The sequence below is a fragment of the Mirounga leonina genome, unplaced genomic scaffold (assembly GCF_011800145.1).
Source record: "Mirounga leonina isolate KUSES-001 unplaced genomic scaffold, KU_Mleo_1.0 Mir_114, whole genome shotgun sequence".
NCBI classification, from domain to species: Eukaryota; Metazoa; Chordata; class Mammalia; order Carnivora; family Phocidae; genus Mirounga; species Mirounga leonina.
In genome coordinates this window covers 15,880,004-15,898,858 of record NW_023270265.1, presented here as the reverse complement: position 1 = coordinate 15,898,858, position 18,855 = coordinate 15,880,004, and the positions used below count along the sequence as shown (strand labels likewise).

General features: G+C 45.9%; 1 protein-coding gene across 3 annotated transcripts in view; it reads left to right on the top strand.

The window, feature by feature from the left end:
• The first annotated feature begins 17,360 nt into the window (after positions 1-17,360).
• Positions 17,361-18,855, top strand: part of RASSF4 (Ras association domain family member 4) — a 33,176-nt gene continuing 31,681 nt past the window's right edge. For 2 of the 3 annotated variants that reach the window (XM_035024130.1, XM_035024104.1), the window contains exon 1: positions 17,361-17,454. The gene's annotated coding sequence lies outside the window, so the exon portion shown is untranslated. The remainder of the gene's footprint in view (positions 17,455-18,855) is intronic. The other variant, XM_035024113.1, reaches the window with a different exon arrangement.

Here is an 18,855-nt window from a genome sequence, read left to right as displayed (position 1 = left end):
GGAGGAAAGTGGGCAGGCCGGCTAGCTCTCTGCCACTGGGCTAGGGAAGTGACAGTTAACCTAGAATGAACACAGAAATTTCAATCAGATATTCCTTCAAAGATTTGCAAAATGGTATTTGTTTCTGAAAAGTGTCCTTTAGTCCATGGGATTGTCGCAAGAAGAGCAGACACATTATTCTTCATAGGTAATCTCAATGAGCGAGCAATCTGAAGAAATAGTTATATTGTTTCCCCGGGTGTGTGTGTGTGTGTGTGTGTGCAAGCACCCGGGTTCTGCAGAGCAACCCTTAGAACACATGCTTTAAGGCCTAGATAAGAAACATGTGTTCATTCCTGTGCACTTTTCAACATCCCCAAGAGTTACTTCGCAAACATGGGAATAAGGGCTAGCCGCATGATCAGTCTGGTGCCCAAACCCAACAGCTGTCCCAAATGAGCAGCCCTCTCCCCGCAATAACCCAGTTCTCCGGTAAAACCAAGTGAGAACAAGCAAATAAATACGTTCCCATGAGTCCTCAAGGATGGAAGCAGCGGAGCTCCCGAGCTGCCACCGAGGAAGAGCTTCTGAATCCGAGGGTCCACAGTCAGGGGAGAGTGAACAACACAATGCGGCTATTGGTAGATGGGAATGGCACCCAATTCCTAATGGGCCAGGTGTCCCAGGCAGGCCCCCTGTGCACAGAAGGAGCCCACGTGGAGAGGAGCCAGGGCTCCTGCACCTGTCACATGCAGAAGGGGAATGTCACATGCGACCCCCACACAGCACAGGCATGGCAGGCTTCTGGGGAACCCAATGCTTCTGCTCTGCTCTCAGAGCCCAAGTCAGCAGAGTGGGGATGGATGACCAGGTCACAAGAAGCAAACGCCAAAGTGTATTATCAGAGCTGTTTAATAAACACTTCTGTAAACCCAAGGAGTAGAGCATTGTCTGGGATGGGTTCTAGAGGGGAGGCGCACGTTGGGAGTTCCAGGGGATACGACATGCCTGCCCTCCTGAGACATCTGGGCTCCTGGTAAACATCATCAGTGAAACGAGAGTTTGCTGACTATGCATTAGAAGCTCAACAACTATGATCTCCCCTAACTTAGCAAAGTAAAGCTCTCCAACACACTATTGCTGCCGACAAACAACAGCAGCAGCAAAGCTGGGGTGAGATCACTGAACAGCCTGGAGCCCTCACCTCTCAGTAGACCCGACAGCCACATCCCTACGCACTGTTATCTCCATAAAGATGTTGCAATGACCCTTATCCCTGATGAGAAGCAAAGACCAGAAGGGCTGACCCTGTCCTGTCCTTTTCCCTTTCTCAGCAGAAAGTGGACCAGACGTTGCGTAGACGTGGAACAGAGCAATCATTGGGCTGGGATCATTGGCTCTGCTCCTAACACGCTGATTGACCTTTGGCAACCTTCTTCACCTCTCTGGTCTCAGGTTCCTCTATTACGTGGGAATAACAGCACTTCTCTCAGGATTGGTGCAACGACTCAACCGAAAAGGATGGCGAAAGTGCTGTTCAGATTACAAATCACCCAGGTCGGTGTGAGTGCGCGTCCCCATCACTGTGGGGGCCTCACGCTGTGTGTAAGTGCCCTTAAAGAAAGTCCCAGAGTAAGGAAGCACTGAGAAAACACCACCAAGCTACCTCTCGGCAGCAAGGCCAGTGCAGGTCCAAGAGCTCCTTTCTTCCCTCCAGATTCCAGTGCTTGGGCCTGGGAAGGGTGTAGCCACCACCCTCCAGCTTAGACAGAGAGCCACAGCGGACCCTTGATCATGAGGAGCCAGGCCCTGCAGGCCATCCAGTATGTCCTCTCAGTCTCCCATCAGCCCTAAGGGCTGGGTTTTTTTTTTTTTTTTTTTTAGTTTTTAAAATGTTTTTATTGAGATATAATTCACACACCATAAATTTCACCAATTTAAAGTGCACAATTAAATGGGTTTTAGTATATTCATAATCAAGTTCACCACAATCTAAAGTTCACAATATTTTCATCACCCCCCCAAAAAAACCTGGTACCCATTAATGATCACTACCCCAACCCCACCCAAAGCAACCAATAATCCACTTTCTGTCTTTATAGATATTCCTATTCTGAACATTTCTTATAAATGGGATCTTATAATATGTGGCCTTTTGTTACTTGCTTTGTTCAGCTAACATAATATTTTTAAGGTTCATCCATGTTGTAACATGTATCCTTATGTTACACCTTTTTGTGGCTGAATAATATTCCATTATATGGATATGTCACATTGTGTTTATCTGTTCATCTGTTGATGGACATTTGGGTTGTTTACACTTTGTGCCTATCATGAACAATGCTGCTATGAACATTCATTTTTTGGGGTGGATATATATTTTCATTTCTCTTAGACATATGCCTAGGGGTGGAATCGCTGGATCAAATAGTAACTCAACGTTTAACTTCTTGCAAACCTGCCAAACTGTTTTCCAAAGGTGCTATATCATTTTACATTGCCACCAACAATGTATGAGGGTTCTGATTTCTCCACATCCTCACCAACATTTGTTATTGTCTGTCTTTTTTATTATAGTCAGCCATTCATTATGGTTTTGATATGCATTTCCCTAATGACTCATGGGGTTGAGCATCTTTTCATGTCATTATTGATCATTTGTGTATCTTCTTTGAGACATGCCTATTCAAATGCTTTGCCTTTTTTAAAATGGGTTGTCTTTCAGTTTTGAGTTATAAGAGTTTCTTATACATTCCGGATACTAGATCCTTATCAGATAAATGATTTACAAATATTTTCTCCCATTCTGTGGCTTGCCTTTTCACTTTCTTGGTACTGTCCTTTGAAACACAAAAGATTTAATTTTGGTGAAGTCCGATTTATCTATTTCTTTTCTTTTGTTGCTTATTCTTTTGTGGCCAAATCTAAAAGGCCATTGCCTAACCTAAGGTCATGGTTTATTCCTACATTTTCTTCTAAGAGTTTTATAGTTTGGGTTCTTAAATTTAGAATTACCAGTTTGGGAGTAATTTTTGTGCATGGTGTGATACGGAATCTAACTTAATTCTTTTACTTGTGGAAATCCAGTTGTCCCAGCACCATTTGTTGAATTAAATTATCTTGGCACCTTTGTTGAAAATGTATAGACCATAAATTTCTGCACTTGTAACTCTACTCCATTGATCTGTGTATCTGTCCTTATGACATTACCACAGTTCAGAGCACCGTAACTTTGTAGTAAGTATGTTTTGAAAATAGGAAGTGTGAGCTCCCAACTTTATTCTTTTTCAAGATGGTTTGGCTATTCAAGGTCCCTCATATTTCCATATGAATTTTAGGATCAGCTTGTCCATTTTTGCAAAAAAAAAAAAAAAAAGGCCAGCTGGGATTTTGATAGGGATTTCTTTGTTTTTGTAGACCAATTTTGAGAGCATTTTCATCTTCACAATATTAATTCTTCCAACCCATGAATATACGGTGCCTTTCCATTTACTTAGATCATCTTCAATCTCTTTCAATGTTACGTGCAAGCTTTACCCCTCTTTGTTAAAATTATTCCTAAATATTTTATTCTTTTTTTCCTGCTTTTGTAAATGGAATTGTTTTCCTTTTTTCTCAGCTTTACTGAGGTACAATTGACAAAATTATATATATTTAAGTGTACAATGTGATGAATTAATTTACATATCCATTGTAAAATCATTTCCACAGTCAAGTTAATTAACACATCTATCACCTTTTTAGGATTTTGTCCATTTCATCGACATTATCTAATTTGTTGGCATCATGTTGTTCATATTACATTATAGTCCCTTTCATTTCTGTAATTTGAGTCTTCTCCCTGTTTTGTTGGATCATTCTAGCTAAAAGATTGTCAATTTTGTTGAACTTTTCAAAAAACCCGACATTTGGTTTCATTGATTTTTCTTTAAGGTTTTTCTATTCTCTATTTCATGTATTTCTGTCTAATCTTTCACTTTTCTTTCCTTAGGCTTATTTTGCTTTTAGTTTGCTCTTCCTTATTTTTCAGGTAGAAGGTAGGTTGGTGATAGGAGGTATTTCTTATTTTTTAATATATACATTCACAGCTATACACTTCTCTCTGAGTGCTGCTCTAGCTGCATCCCATATGATTTAATATGTGGAGTTTTTGTTTTTACTCAACTGAAAGTATTTTCTAGTTTCCTTTGATTTCCTCTTTGGCCCCCTGGCCATATAGGAGTTATGTTATTTAATTTACACTATATTCTAATTCAACTCCATTGTGACTGGAAAACACACTTGGTGGGATTTCAATTTTCTCCATGTTTTCCTTTGAACATATTTATAACAGCTGCCTGGAAGTCTTTGTCACCAAGTCCCACTTCTGGACCCCTTCTATTGCCCGCTTTCTGCCCCTGTGTATCACATGTTCTTTCATTGTATATGTCAAAAACTTTGTTAACAACTAGACTTTTTAGATAATATACAATAACTACCCTGGAAACTGGTTCTCCCCCTTCCCTGCCTGAGTCTCTTGTTGTTGTTTATTTATTTGTTTATCTCTTGTCATTGTTTGTCTACTAAGTTGGCTGGACTAATTCTGTGACGTCAATCCGTTTTCCCCCAGTGTTCAGCCTCTTTGGTCCCTGCTCAGATTTTTTTTCCTTGTGTTTAATTTTTTAACCTCATTCCCTAGGAGTCTCCCCTGGGTCAGCATAAGCCATTTATTGGTCAAAAGGTGTGATTAAGTGCCTTTGACCAGTTAGATACTTACCCTTTACCAGCGTGTGTGTGAGACTTGGAGACTTCTATCACAGTTCTAGAAATTTACATTTCCCCCCAATATTTAGCCAGGGACTCGTAGCTTGGATGTTTCCTCCCTGATCTCTCCCGAGAGGGTGCAAGTTTGGACACACAAAGCTGTGTGCCAGGCTATCAGGCATACGTGTGGCTCTATTTCTGAGCCTTGCTTTCTAGCAGCTGCTGCTAGCCCAGCCTTTGGTGCTTAAGCCTCTTGTGCCAGTGAGGCATCTACCATTTGTTGATGGATCTGTGTGTGAACTGGGGAATGATTTCAAGTCTGCCCCTCCTCCTGCCGATCGTGCCTGAGCAGGTGCAGCCTATCAATGGCACACAGCTTTCCTGACTCCCAGAATGGACTGAGATCCCAAGAAGGCTCTTCCCGCCTGTCTCTTCACCCAGTTCTCTAATAAACTCCTAGCTGTTCTTCTTTTGCTTGTTGCTGCTAATGCCATGGAGTTACGAGCCTCCTTTTAATTGCTCTCTACCAAGATCACCATTGTTTTCAATAGCTCCCTTCCACCCCATGCATGGAATTCTCCACATTCTGTTCTAAATAAAATCAGTCCCCTGAGACAGAGCTGTGAGTTCTTCATCTTTACTGTCTGCTTTCTCCCCAGATAGAACATCTGTAGCACTGCTCAGGAGCCAGAGATGGGGACAGGTATCACCTGCCCCAGAGTGACACCCCATTCTACAAGTAGGTATTGAGATGGAGACAGCCCCAGTACTCTCAGCTTGCCTCACTCAGCATGGAGCCTCCATCTTGGGAGTGAGTGGGGTGTGACAGTTGAGGTCCCAGCGTTCTCAGCCCACTGTACCTGGAGCAGAGCTTCTGCTATGGGAGTGGGAGCTCCATGGGAGAAAGGGGCCTCGGTCATCTTGGCTGTGCCTCCTCAGAATAGAACTTCGGCAACACGGGGCTGTAAGGATGAGAAACACCAGCATCTTGCCCCTTTGGGGGCAAAACTGTAACCTAGACTGGGAACCAGAGGGAGGGGCAGGCCCTTTGTTATTGGCCATACCGGCCCAGAGTAGAGCACCAGCATAGAGTTTCCATGGGATGGAGCTGAGAGGCAATAACAGAGTGGGTCATGGTTCAAATGCCATAGACCCTCCCTGTTCTCACCAAGACTTAGTAGATTTTCTTTAAATGAATGGTTCTCCATTTGCTGTATGCCTTTAAGACAAGTTCCAGAAATTTTTAAATAATTGATATTTATAATTTTCTCTAGTTAAATAGCTGTTTCATGGGGGAGAGGGTGTCGAGCTCCACAAGCTGCCAGTCCAGAAACCTCACTCCCAATTTTTTTTTTTGCCATGACCTTGAAGAAATGGAGTGCATTGATGAGAACAAGTGCACAGACCTAGGCTTGAACCCTAGATCTTCTTTTAACCAGCTATGTGGCCAGAGTTTATAATAATAGTACTTACTTCCAAGAACTAACTGGTAGCTGGCAAGGACTCAGTAAACATCAGCTCCCTGGTCCCCCTTGAATGTTCCTTTTCTGGAACATGGGTGCCTGCAGGGGCTCTGGTATCCTCTGTTCCCTCCTTGGTCAACTCTGCTGGGAGGCAGCTCTCTCTGTGGGCTGCCAGTCCCACCTACTTCTTTCAGCTCAGCCTGGAGCCATCCCTTGCCAATGATACATTTATCCTAGGAACAAACTTGAGCCTCTTCCTGGGGTCCTATGCAATCCCATTCCTCACTAATCTCTCAGAGGAAACATACTCATTAAGAAGTGCAAATGGGAAAACCTCTTGCCCCATTCCCTGCTTGCACAGCATGTCAAGCTTTCTCGGTACACTGGTCAGTCATCCAGCCTGCATCTTCCCCTCAAAGCTCTGGGCTCAGCTAGAGTCTGAACAGCGGCTGGCCTGCTAGTGGAGAGGCAGTTGTTTGGCCACCTGGAGAGGGAAGGAAATATAATGCTCTTGGGAGACACCGAGGGACTGTCCACATTGGCTGGACAGGGGCTGCTCCCATGGGATCTCCCTGGCTGGTTATCTTATCACTGTTCTGAGAAGAAGGAAGAACTGATAAGTCAAGACCTTTGCACGGAAGAGATGGGGAATTTGGAGAAGCCAAGTTTCATTTAACTGAAACATCACACTTCCAATTTCACATTATGACAAGGGTGAAAAGAGCTTCAGAGAAAGAAGCTTCCAGGAGGCTAAGCGTATATTCCCATGGGGGGGCCTGGGGGAATTAGGTCATCTCCAATGGTCCTGCTGGCTCTGTCACAGAGAGACGCCCAGCTGTGCACATTAACAGGGAGCATTTGCCCAGACTTCATTCAGAGTAGGCCCAAGGGAAATCCAATTCTGAGTCTAAAGATAGGCTGTGCAATGTTTTGTACAGTGTGGGTTTCTGGAAATTTAATCTCTTAGGACAATGATCTGGGAAAGAGGGGGGCATTAGAACTGGAGAAGTATCTTGGGAATACACTGTGGCAGGCGCAAGAGCCCCTCCGATGGAATGTTTACCACCTAATGGATACTGAAAGCCTCTGCAAATCTCAAATCAAATTTCTTTAAAGAGAAGATAATAAGTAAAGTGGATGGGCAATGCCTGTGATGAGTCATTTGTCCCTAAACAGCTGCTTCTGTGTGAGGCTGCACATGGCTCTGAGGGGAGTGAGGGTGCAACAGCTCACTATCACTTCCGTTTCTAGTTCCCAGGAAACTCGCTGAGATATTCATAGCCCTGAAGTCTTGGGTTCCTCTTTCCAGAGTAGAACATGGCTTCTTTCTTTGAAACCAGCAGCACCAATAGAAACTTAAGAAATAGGTTGCTAGAGACAAAAGTCAGTTTAACTCAACAAATATTCATTAAGCACCTACTGGTGAACCAAGCACCATGCAAAGTGCTGGGCTGAAGGAGTGAGTCAGGCATGCTGTCTGATCCCATAGATGGACCCAAAGTGTGGCTGACATGAGGCGGATATAAGCCCTACAATGAAATTGCACACAATGTGCCATGAGAGATGAATTCAGAAGGAAATCTATGAAGGTAGATCTGTGCTGAGCTTCAAAAGTAGGACTAGAATATTATCAGGCACATAATTGTCCATCCTGGGACAAGGGAAGCGTGGCCACGCCCATCAGAGTCTGAAGCCTGCAGATGTATTTTCCAAACATAACAAAGATTTCTATGCAGCAGAAAGAGTATGAGGCAAAGAGTGGTATCAACAACAATGAATTGAACCCCTGACAGAATTGAGACCTGAGTGTGTGCCAGGCATTCAGTGCTTTGCAGGTTTCATGTCCTCTGATCTTCACAGCGTCTGAGACAGAAACCACAGCATGAAGAATTTAGTGCCTCGCACACTGCTATATAGTGAAGACTCAGTAGAGTCAGCATGCATTCCAGGCTCCAGAGCCTGAATTCTCAGTGCCATCAGGAAACCAAAGTCTGAGACTGGCCACAGATCTCACAGCCCGTGGCCTCGATCGTGCCCCTTCCTCTGGGCCTCTCCCCCCTCATCTTCTGAATGAGAAGAGATTGACCAGATGACCCTAAGATCCCTTCCAACCAAGTCATCTGAAACTAATTTTTCTCGGGGACAGAAGGAGAGGAGGCAAGGGACAGGGAGGGGTCAAGAAAGTCAGAGAGTGGGGAGAAATGACTTAGGTGGAACAAGGCAGAAAACCAGCTCCCCACTTTGGTTGTGACTCGGTTTACCTGTTAGAATCCCTTCAGGTGATGCCAGGTTCCATTCAAAATTTATTTACAACCTGCTTGGGCAGAGAAGTCATTATCTTCCAAAACCTTGGTGATAGTTACTGTGTTGTGACCTGGAGTTCACTGTTAAAAGTGTCACCCAAGCAAAGTCATGGAGTTTATTTGGTTATTAGTGTGATTGTTAGCACATCCTATGCAATGTATCTAAATTGAATTATGGTACCAGATACAACTATAGATAAGAATGAAGTGTGTGTAGTATCCGTTGTCATGTGTCATTAAAAAACAACTCAATATCGAAAAAAAAAAAGGAAAGGAAAGGAGGATGCTAGATGGGCTCTTCTGCACCCCAACCCCCCACCCCAACCTGATCAGCATTGGGCCGCTCACACAGGGGAGCGGGGCGAGGGGCTGGCATCTTTTGGATTTCCCTGGGTGGCTGATGGGCCAGAGCAGAGCTAGGCCCAGCAGAGCCTGAGAGCTGTGTCCAGCCCTCCTGCATGGCCTGCCTCCAAGTCCAGGACAAAAATCCCAGCCTTAGCAGGGTCATCCCCACCCCATGCAAGAAGGAATAGCTAAGTCAATGTCACTTTGAGCCTTAGGAACACAGCTTAAAGCCCCAGGTTACCCCTCCAGGTTCTTTCTTGGGGCCCAGGTCTCCTGCAGCTCCTGCTTGCTACACTCCAGGCCCTGGGGGCTCTAAAGGAGGTTAGCAGACAGACCCACCAGCCAGCACAGCCTCCCAAGGCCCCTGGCCCCCCTGAGCCTGGAGTTTGCTGGCCAAGGCTTTCCTAGCAACTGGGTGAGGGAGAGGGGAGCCTTCTGGCCACAGGTTCCCTGGGCACTCTCCATTTCTCCAGGGACATTTTCAATTCCCATTTTTCTGGCTTGGGAGGCTCCCTTTCTCTAGCCAGGGTGCCCTCACAGTTACCCAGAGCCTCCACTGCCCCCACCCCGCCCCGTTACATGGCACCCATTCTCCCGCACTGCTCTCCAGGCTGTTTCCCACCTTCTCTCCCTTCAAACTTTGCTCACTTGTCACGAGGCAGCAATTTGCCCCCATTCCGGACCCCCTCTTGTGATAGAGCCAGGATTTACAGCAGGCATTGCTGGCTTCTTCTGGGACTGGGCAGTTAGAGTACACTTTGCTGGCCTTCCTCCCAGGGGCACCGCTGATCGCTCGCTTGCTGGTAGAGCCTGAATTTTCATGGTTCATCTACCTTCGTCCCCTTGGCCATCATGTGTTTCATCCAGCCAGTCACAGAGGGTCCATCCCCTGCAGCATGCTCACAGCCTCGTTCTGGCCAAGGAGAACTGAGGGAGATGGCCCAGTACCTTCAGGGAAAGGTTTCTTTGCTACTAAAATGAGCTGCACTGGAGCATACCCTTTTTCTTCTTCCAGTGAATATGGTCATGTCTGCCAGGAAATATAGGGACCATTTGCAAATACCAGGGGAAACTAGACCATTGTGCTGAAGATGACAGAGTACAGAGGTGGCAAGAACTTTGGTCCTTGAAGATGCCTTTTGAGACCTTGACTTAACCCCGGAACTACCCATTCCTCGGCTTTCTTATTATATGAGATGTTAAAACCCACTTTGAGCTTTTTATTCCTCACAGCTGAGGAGTATAGTTTCTCCACCCCTTCTGCCAGGTTTGGCAGGGAGAAAACGTCTGATATCTTTACCCATGGACCAAATCAGGCGGCCTTTTGCCTGTTTTTGTAAATAAAGTTTTATTGGATCACAGTCACACCATTCATTTCAAATTACCATGGCTTGAGTTGTGACAAGAGAAATGGTATGATGGTCTACAAATGTGAAAATAGTTACTATCTGGTCCTTTACTGAAAATGTTTGCCAACTTCTAATTTAGACCCATTAGGCCAATAGAAAAGCAAAAGTTCCTCAAAAATTGCCATGGGTTATATAGGTACATTAAAACATGAAATCCCTGGGAAAGAAGGAGCTGAAGAGTCTTAGAATACTGCGTATCTTCCACAGAGCCTGGACCACAGAGACTGTCCTGAGAAGGACAAGATGGGGTATAAGCTGTTGGCCAAACTCACTGATTGTGATGGTTAATTTTATGTGTCCACTTGGCTAAGCCACGGTGCCCCGTTACATAGTCAAATACCAGTCTAAGTGTTGCTGTGAATGTATTTGTTTGGATATGATTAACATTTAAATCGGTAGACTTTCAGTAAAACAGATTACCTTCCTCGAGAATGGGATGGGCCTCACCCAGTCAGAGGCCTTTCAGAAAAGACAGACGTTTCCCAAGGAAGAAGCAATTCTGACTCAAGAATATAACAGAGAACCCCTGCCTGAGGTTCCATTGTGCTGGCCTGCAGATTCTAGACTCAAAGACTGCAATATCAACTCTTATCCGAGTTTCCAGCTTGCTGTCCTGCCCAAAAGATTTGGACCTGTCAGCCCCCATAATCACGTGAGCCACTTCCCTAAAATAAATCTCAATCTCTATCTCTCGTTCTCTCTCTATATATCTATCACATCTATCTCTTGTTCTCTCTATATATATCTATCTATCACATCTATCTCTCGTATCTATCTATCTACCTATCTATTTCTCTGGAGAACTGTGATTCATACACTGAGCATTCTAATTCTGTCCCAGCTATAAGGTCGATATCTTATTTATTATGCTGAGAGGGAGTTTCCAAAGTGAAAAGCTAGAGCTAATTCCCAAATGGACACAAAATTGAAGACGTTTATTATTATAGGGCACAACCCTGCCTTAGACACACAGATCTTGAGTTCACAGTTACAAGGTTGGGGAGGAAACTTGGGAAAGCTGGCCCCTGGAACACCAAGAACTAAACAGAGGTGGCTCTGAGAGCAGGTTCAGAGGTGAGGTCAACCTAGCTGAAACATCTTTTTTAAACACAAGGTTAACGGGTCAAGTCTGGCCAGCACGCCACTTCCCCATTGAGGATGTTTCACATTCCTTAGAAGCTGCATGCGTGGAAGAAGAGGTAGAGGGGCTGTCCTTCCCTCCAGAACACAGCTGCAGCCACATTCTCTGGCTGGTGAGTCTCCCCAGAGCGCCCTGAGGATGATCTGCTTTGAAATACAAAGCCCAGGAACTGGACAAATGGCCCTTGTTTGTGCAAATGCTCTGTGCTCTCTCTCTCTCAAGGTCCCTTTCTTTTCCATCTGGAAAGTCTCCACTTCCTTTGGCTGTTTAATATCCTAGCTTGAGGGAAGGTCCTAATCGTTTATTATTTTGCCGCCTTGGATCTCAGTCAGTATCTGGCTATTCATAGGAATTCTGGCTCCCAGGCAACACCAGACTCTTTGTAGAGGGAAATCCTTACTTAAGACATTATACTTTGAGAAACTGTCTTTCCATAAACCATCCTGCCCTTGTACTGCTTCAGGCCATGTCCAGCCAACAGTCTTGCCATTTGTTAAATGAATCAAAATATTGAAGAGCATAAAGTCATTTTCTATTATTAAAATTATAGTTACGTTGAAAATGCAATTTATTCAGACGTCTTGCATTGCCATAGTCATTTTCATCTTATTTCTGAGATGTTAGCAACTCATGGCCATTACGACATCAATTCATAACCACCAAGTTTCTGGCAGCCCCACATTGTCAGCATCCTCCAGGAGCAGAGCCCAAGTAGAAGATGGCAAGGTGTATGATGTGTGGGTGGGTGGGGAGGTGACATAGATCTGTGGGAGGCTTGGGAAGGCAGGGAAAACCTAAGGAAGGGAAAAGATGTCCCTTCCTTAGCCTGATTTGTACTGTTGGATGAACCAAATCATATTTATATGTATATATATCCATATTTATATGTATATATCTGTATATATATGTCAGGAAACTACGGAAGAGAAGAGGTGAAGGGAAAGACCTTTGACTCATTACAACCCAGACGTCTTTATGCTCTCTGCCTAGAGATATTCATGCCATCCTTGTCCTCACATGTCTTTAGAGCAGACTTAGGGACCTGACATCCTTTTCTCAAGACCAAGTAGAGAAAGGGCAAATATTTTTCCCCAAAAGGAAGTTTCAGGAGCAATTTTTAGCTATCTCACCTTTTAAAGCAAGCTCTCCCCCTCCGAGGAAACCCCGTGCCTAAGCACTTATGAGTTCTGTGACATGGGATACAAAGCTTTTCCAAAACATAACCACAAAGGACAAATAATATGTAATATGGACAGTGCACGTGTGCATGTGCATATATGTGTGTGTGTGTATGTATGTGTCTGTTTAACAAGAAGTCAGTTATGTGGCATACGTTATGCAAATTTATGTCCATTTGGTGAATAAATTCTCATTTTCAGCCTGCCTCTAGCATGGGTTGTAGAGTTCCATATATTAACCCAAAGTTATTATTTATTTGCTAATAAATGGAGTCAATGAAAACCATTTCACATAGGAAAGAAGGGTAGATGGTATGCAGATTATTTGAGAAATCATTTGAAAACTGGTGGCAAATCCTTCTATATGTTAAGATCATGCAGTGGGATGACCTCACTACCAAGGATTCCATCAAAGCAAGTGGTGCAAGAAGCATTCTGTAAGTGGCCTCTTCCTACTGGTGGCTTTAATAAAACAGAGCCCATTAAAGGAAAGAAAAGCTGCTTGGTTTAAACTGGATCTTACAGACCTCAGTCTAGTGCAATCATCCAATTGTTTTCTAAAGAATATACATTTAAAATCATGAAGACCGAAAAACTGCTTTTTAAAAGTCACTTGTTCTGAATCTCATGTCAGAGACAATAAAGGGGGGGGGGGAAACCATACCAAGTCATCCAGGCAGTTAACCAGCAATTTTAATTCAAACTCTCCTTTAGTGTTTTCAGAGAATGGCCTTGAAAATGATCCTCATTATTAATAGCATTTATGTTAAATCATATAAACCTATCTTTCAAAACTCAGAGAGATCTAAATTGCATCTCGACAACATGTGATTATACCCAGGCATTTTCACAACTTACCTCTCGAAACACCTGAGGAAAGAAGGTGATTTCTCAGCCTTCTTGGAACACTGCACTGTACCAAGAAGCCGCAAGCAAAAGCTGAGCCCCGCACCGTGCCCGGGGGTGGGGGGCAGCCTTATCTGGCGTGAGAAGTCACATGTGTTCTATCAGACATGGGCTCCTTTAAGTGTAGCCCCTTGCAAATCAAACACAAATTCATTCTGTGGTTCTTTCTTGACTAAAAATGACTAAAAATGTTGGATCGTGAGTGTTTCCATTTGGCTCTTCATGGATCTTACAAATCAGTCTGTATTGTTCACAAAATAATGACTTTTCTAAAGACTTTCTGATGCAGGAATGCTATAAAAAGTGGAATCGCCCAAGATGAACAGGATAATGCCCTGTTCCTTAATGGACTCCCACAGGCCCCCTCTACTGGGGCGATGAACTAGGGCAAGAAGTCTTGCGGAAATTTCTGTGGGGCCTCAGCTCGTCCCCTCCCGATTGTCCAAAAGAGGTAGATGTTGTTTTACCCTCATTCCTCGGTGGCACAAACATGACCCCCTGGGGTCACCAGAGTGCAAAACCAGATTCTCTCCCTTTATTCACTGTGTCCCCTTGGACAGGGTATTGAGCCTTCCTGAGTCTGTTTTCTCACCTGAATCTGGCAGAAAGGGGCGGGGGAAAGAATCATATACTAGATATTGATTAAACACTACCCATTGCAGACAGAGTCAAGATCTTAAGGGAACAGAAACAGTCTTAATGAGTCTCCTCCCTCAAGGAGCTCGTGATAAAGAAACGAAACCTACAGCTTGCCAGAGAGTAGAATGTGTGAGCCAGTGAGGAGCATTTTAGTTAGGGGACCAGGGAAGACCTTGAAGAGAAGGTGGTTTGTGAAGAAAGACCTGAAGAAGGCGAAGGAACATGTCATGTGGACATGTGGGGGAAGAGCCTCCCAGGCTGAGGTGACAACAGGGCAAAGACCCTGTGATGGGAGTGGGCCTTTGCAGGAAAAAGAGTATCACCAGAGCAGAGAGCAGGAGGGCAAGCAGGAGGAGATGAGGTCAGAGAGACAATAAAGGGGGCAAGATCATCTAGGAAAAGAGTTAACTAACTATAGCCTAGGGTCATATGTGACCCGCCACCTCTTTTTGTAAATAGTTTTCTCAGAGCCACAGCCATGCCCTTTGGTTTACACGTCGTCTATGGATGCTTTCAAACTACAACAGCAGAGTTAAGTAGTTGCAACACAGACCATTTAGCCCCACTAGGCCAAAATATTTGCCATCTGGCCCTTTATAGAAAACACAAGTCTCTGGCTTAAACAAATAGGGGTTTATTTTTTTCCAGATGAGTCTAGAGTAGGTAGTGCAAGAGCCCCATGATGTTAATAAGACCCAGATTCTTTTTATCTTTATGGTCCACTAGCCTTAGCATGTGGACATGTTTTATCATGATCTCAAAATAGCTGCCAGTGTTCCAGAAATTACACACGATATCCACATTTGAGACAGAACGGGATATCTGTTCCTTCTACCAGGAAAGCAAAATTTGACTTCACCCCACACCCAGCACATTTTTGCCTATCTCTTCACCCAGAAGTAGGTCATATGGCCCTGCTAGCTTCAAAGGAAGCTGGGAAAGCCATGAAAAGGATCGTCGAGATTGACTTAGACAGTGGCTTTCAGACGTTTTTGACCATAGCCCACAGTGAGAAACACATTTCATATCAGCCTAATGCATGTAACTGAAACATGGATAATGCAAAGAAAAGTTTCATAAGACACAACTTATACTTACTTTGTGTGCTGTAAACTGATATTTTCTCTTCCATTATTTTCTAAATACAAGTCACATCATCTACTGACTTAATTTCGTGACCTACTGTTGGGTTGTTGCAAGTGCCATAGGAAAAATGCAAGTGGTCACTAGGGACTGGCATGGTGCTGGCTCTCCCTCTCTCTCTCAACTTTTTTCCTTTTATTTTTTTTTTAAAGATTTTATTTATTTGGGAGCACAAGAGAGAAACAGAGAACGAGCAAAGGGGAGGAGCAGAGGGGAGGAGCAGAGGGAGAGGGAGAAGCAGATTCCCCACTGAGCAGGGAGCCTGATGCGGGGCTTGATCCCAAGACCCTGAGATCATGACCTGAGCCAAAGGCACATGCATAACAGACTGAGCCACCCAGCCGCCCCAACTTTTTTCCTTTTCTGTTCCTTTCCTTCCTTTCTCTTTTTTTTCCAAAGGAGAAAGTGGATAATGGATTGGCAACTAACAAAATCCACAACACCCACCATAAGTGAGCTGGGGAGCAAATACAGTTTCATTGAAAACTGAAGGAAAAGGTGATCCTCCTTCTGAAGGAACTAAGGACCCTGATGATGGACACTTGTGTTCCGTGTAAAATCCAGGTGGAAATATCCATTCCCTGGGGGTGTTGAGGGGATTGTGTGGGATCCCCGATGTATTGCACTAGCAAAGTGCATGACACACAGTGGGAGTGCAAGACACATTAGGCTGCTTCCTCAAACACAATCATCACTCCAGGCTAGTCCTGGCCCCAGACATAGCATCAACTAGGTAAGAGAGAATGATTCATTCTCAAGTGCTGGAAAGCCCCAGGGAAATTGTATGTTACCCTGGTGCTATGTTTATTTACCCTACCGGGCTTAGAATGAATACTCTCAGAGGTTAAGGGTTATGTTGAATTTTGCCCAATGTTTCCGAAAAACTTTCAGAAGCACCAGTTACTGGCCTCAGCTTTGATGACCAGAACTTTGGGCTGTGCAGGAGTGGGGGTCGCTGACCACAGGGGAGCCCTGAGCTGGCCAAGGATGGGTCATTCTTCACAGATTCATGCAAAGGCAAAGTTGAAGAATCTCTGGTCATTTTTAGTCCCCTCGCTTTTGCAGGTGGGGAAATTGAGGCAATTGCAACATGGCAAGGTCATGCAGGAAATAGACAGCAGAGCCCAATCTCTTGACCCCAAATCCCCCAGCCCTGACAACAATGATTAGCACAGCCCCTCTCAAGAGGGGGTCAGGGGCCCATAAACTCAAATCCCAGGCTGATTATACCTGCATTTTTCCAGAAGGTACATACCAGGTTCTAAAATAGCCATCTGTTTCTACAAAGATTAAGAACCACAGATCGAATGACACTAAAATGATTTGTGTTGAGAGTAGGGGAGAAGAGATCCAAAGGTCAGGACGAGGGATGGTGATATAAAACAGAAACTGCAAATGTTTCCATCAGCCCTTTCCCCATCCCCCACCCCACCCCCGCCACCCCCACACCCCAGAAACTAAACTGTCTGAGCTCCCCAAAAGGCCTGTGGGCTTCAGTCCCCTCTGCCTCGGTCGGTGCAGGCAAATCCTCATTCAGCTGGCGGTGACTGGAAGAGAAGTTTATCTCCTCTTTACCATCGGATCCGATTTCTTAAACGCGGTGGAGCTCTGAGAGGCCACGCCAATCAAACAGCAGGACCACACACAGGTGCCCCGTGAGCAAAAGAGATAACGGATAACGTCCTCCCCAGCGCACACTAGTAATTTCGGCGCCCACTCAGCGGCCTTTGTTGGAAGCCCAAGGGTCCTGGCCACCCAAGGGTCCCGGACTCCGCCCACACCCCGAACCCTCCAGGCAGAGTCTGGGCTGCTTCCTCAAGCGTCTCCGGGCGCCCTCGTCATGGTGCGAGGACACCTCTAGGGTCTGACTCCCCAACCATCCCCGCCGCCCCTCGGGCACCACCCGGAGCCCACCCTTCGCGGTGTGCCGGGGGCGGGGCGGGACGGACGGGGCGGCTCCATTGGCCTGCGCGAGACGAGGGGCGGGGAGGAGGCGGGGAGGAGGCGGGGAGGGGCGGGGCGGAGAGGGACAGATGGGGCGGGCCATTGGCCAGTGCCGGGCGAGGGGGCGGGGAGGGGCGGGGAGGGGCGGGCCCTACGCGCCAAGCCCCGGGGACCTGAGGCTTCAGGCGCTGCGGACACAGCTCGGGTGCCGGCGAGGGCACAGCATGGGCAGAGGCTTCTGGACTGCGCGATGAGCGGAGGGTGAGTGATGCACAGGCAGGAGTTTGGGGGCGTCCGGGGAGCACCGTCTCCTGTCCCCGAGCCCGAAACCGCCCCCAGCCGTGGACTCTGGAGCTCGGGCACCGGTGCCCCTTGGCTGCCGCGTGCAGAGTTCCCTCCCCCTGCCAGCCTGGCGCAGCCCGGGCCTCAGGCCCGCTGCTGAGAGCGGGCACTGCGCCAGGCACCTTCTCCAGGGGGAAGGCACTTCAAGAGCTCGAACCTGGGCAGGATAGGTGAGAGCGGCCGCAGGCTACACCTTTGCTCACCTTGTCTCTTGTCTTAGGCATTGATCTTAGTTGGGGGGAGAGGCCCAAAGAGGCTCTGACACAACTCTCAGATTTCACAGATGGAAAACCGGCGCCGAGACAATAGCAGAAGGTAGCAGAAGGAGGGGCTTGCCTCACCATGCTATTTATAAAGGATTTGCCTGGTTCCCAGACCTGTGCAAAGGGCGGTAGCACAATATGGCACCTACTTCTCACAGCCCTGATATTTTCATTATCCCCATTATCAGATGAGAAAACTAAGGCTTACAGAGCTATGGAATTGTCCAGTTTCACCCAGTGGTGGAGTCAGGATTTGAACTCAGACTTTGTTGTGCCAGGTCTCATTCATTTTACCCACTGACTTCAGAGTTCACCCTGCCTGCCATCCTGCCCTCCCCCACACCCCCCATGCTCCTGACTCTGATTCTGGAGAGATGCTTCAGAGTTTTGACAACCTGACACAGCCCTGTGGGAGGGAGGGCCCCCTCTCACACACCATCAGTGCAAGGCCAGTGCTGGCCAGTGCTTTCTTAAAACACTGTAAGGAGATCTTTAGTAATCTCACTTCATAAACAAATAAAGTTACAGCAAATGGGGCTGGGATTCTGGAATTTGAACCCAAGCAGGTTAGACTCCAAAACCACACACTTACACTGGCTGAAGAAACCCTTACTAGCTTCTCTGTAGTTTTAAACTGTTCAGGGGGCAACCAAGCTTTGTTGCCAGTAGCCATGATTTAAAAAAAAAAAAAAAATTGCAGTAAATTGGTAGAACTAACAGGTGAACCTGCTCCCCAGTATAATTCCTGAGCTATGGCCACCAGGGTGGGAGGTGCTAGAGGGAGGAAGGGAGGAAGGAGAGACTGGGGGAGCGAGAGGAGAGGAAGGGGGAGGAGACAAGGGGAAGGGAAAGAAGGGAAGACGATGGAACGCATTAAACTTAGGTCAAAAAATTTCTGTCTGGAAGTTGCAATGGGTTGTGTTTCAGCACTTTGTCAGTGGCAAAGTGTATTTTCCGTAGTTCTTGTCATAATTCTCTGTGTGGTGCTGGTGGTTCAAGACTTGACAGTGAAAGTGAGGGTGAGGCCACAGATTAGACAGCCCCTGTGAAAGTGGGA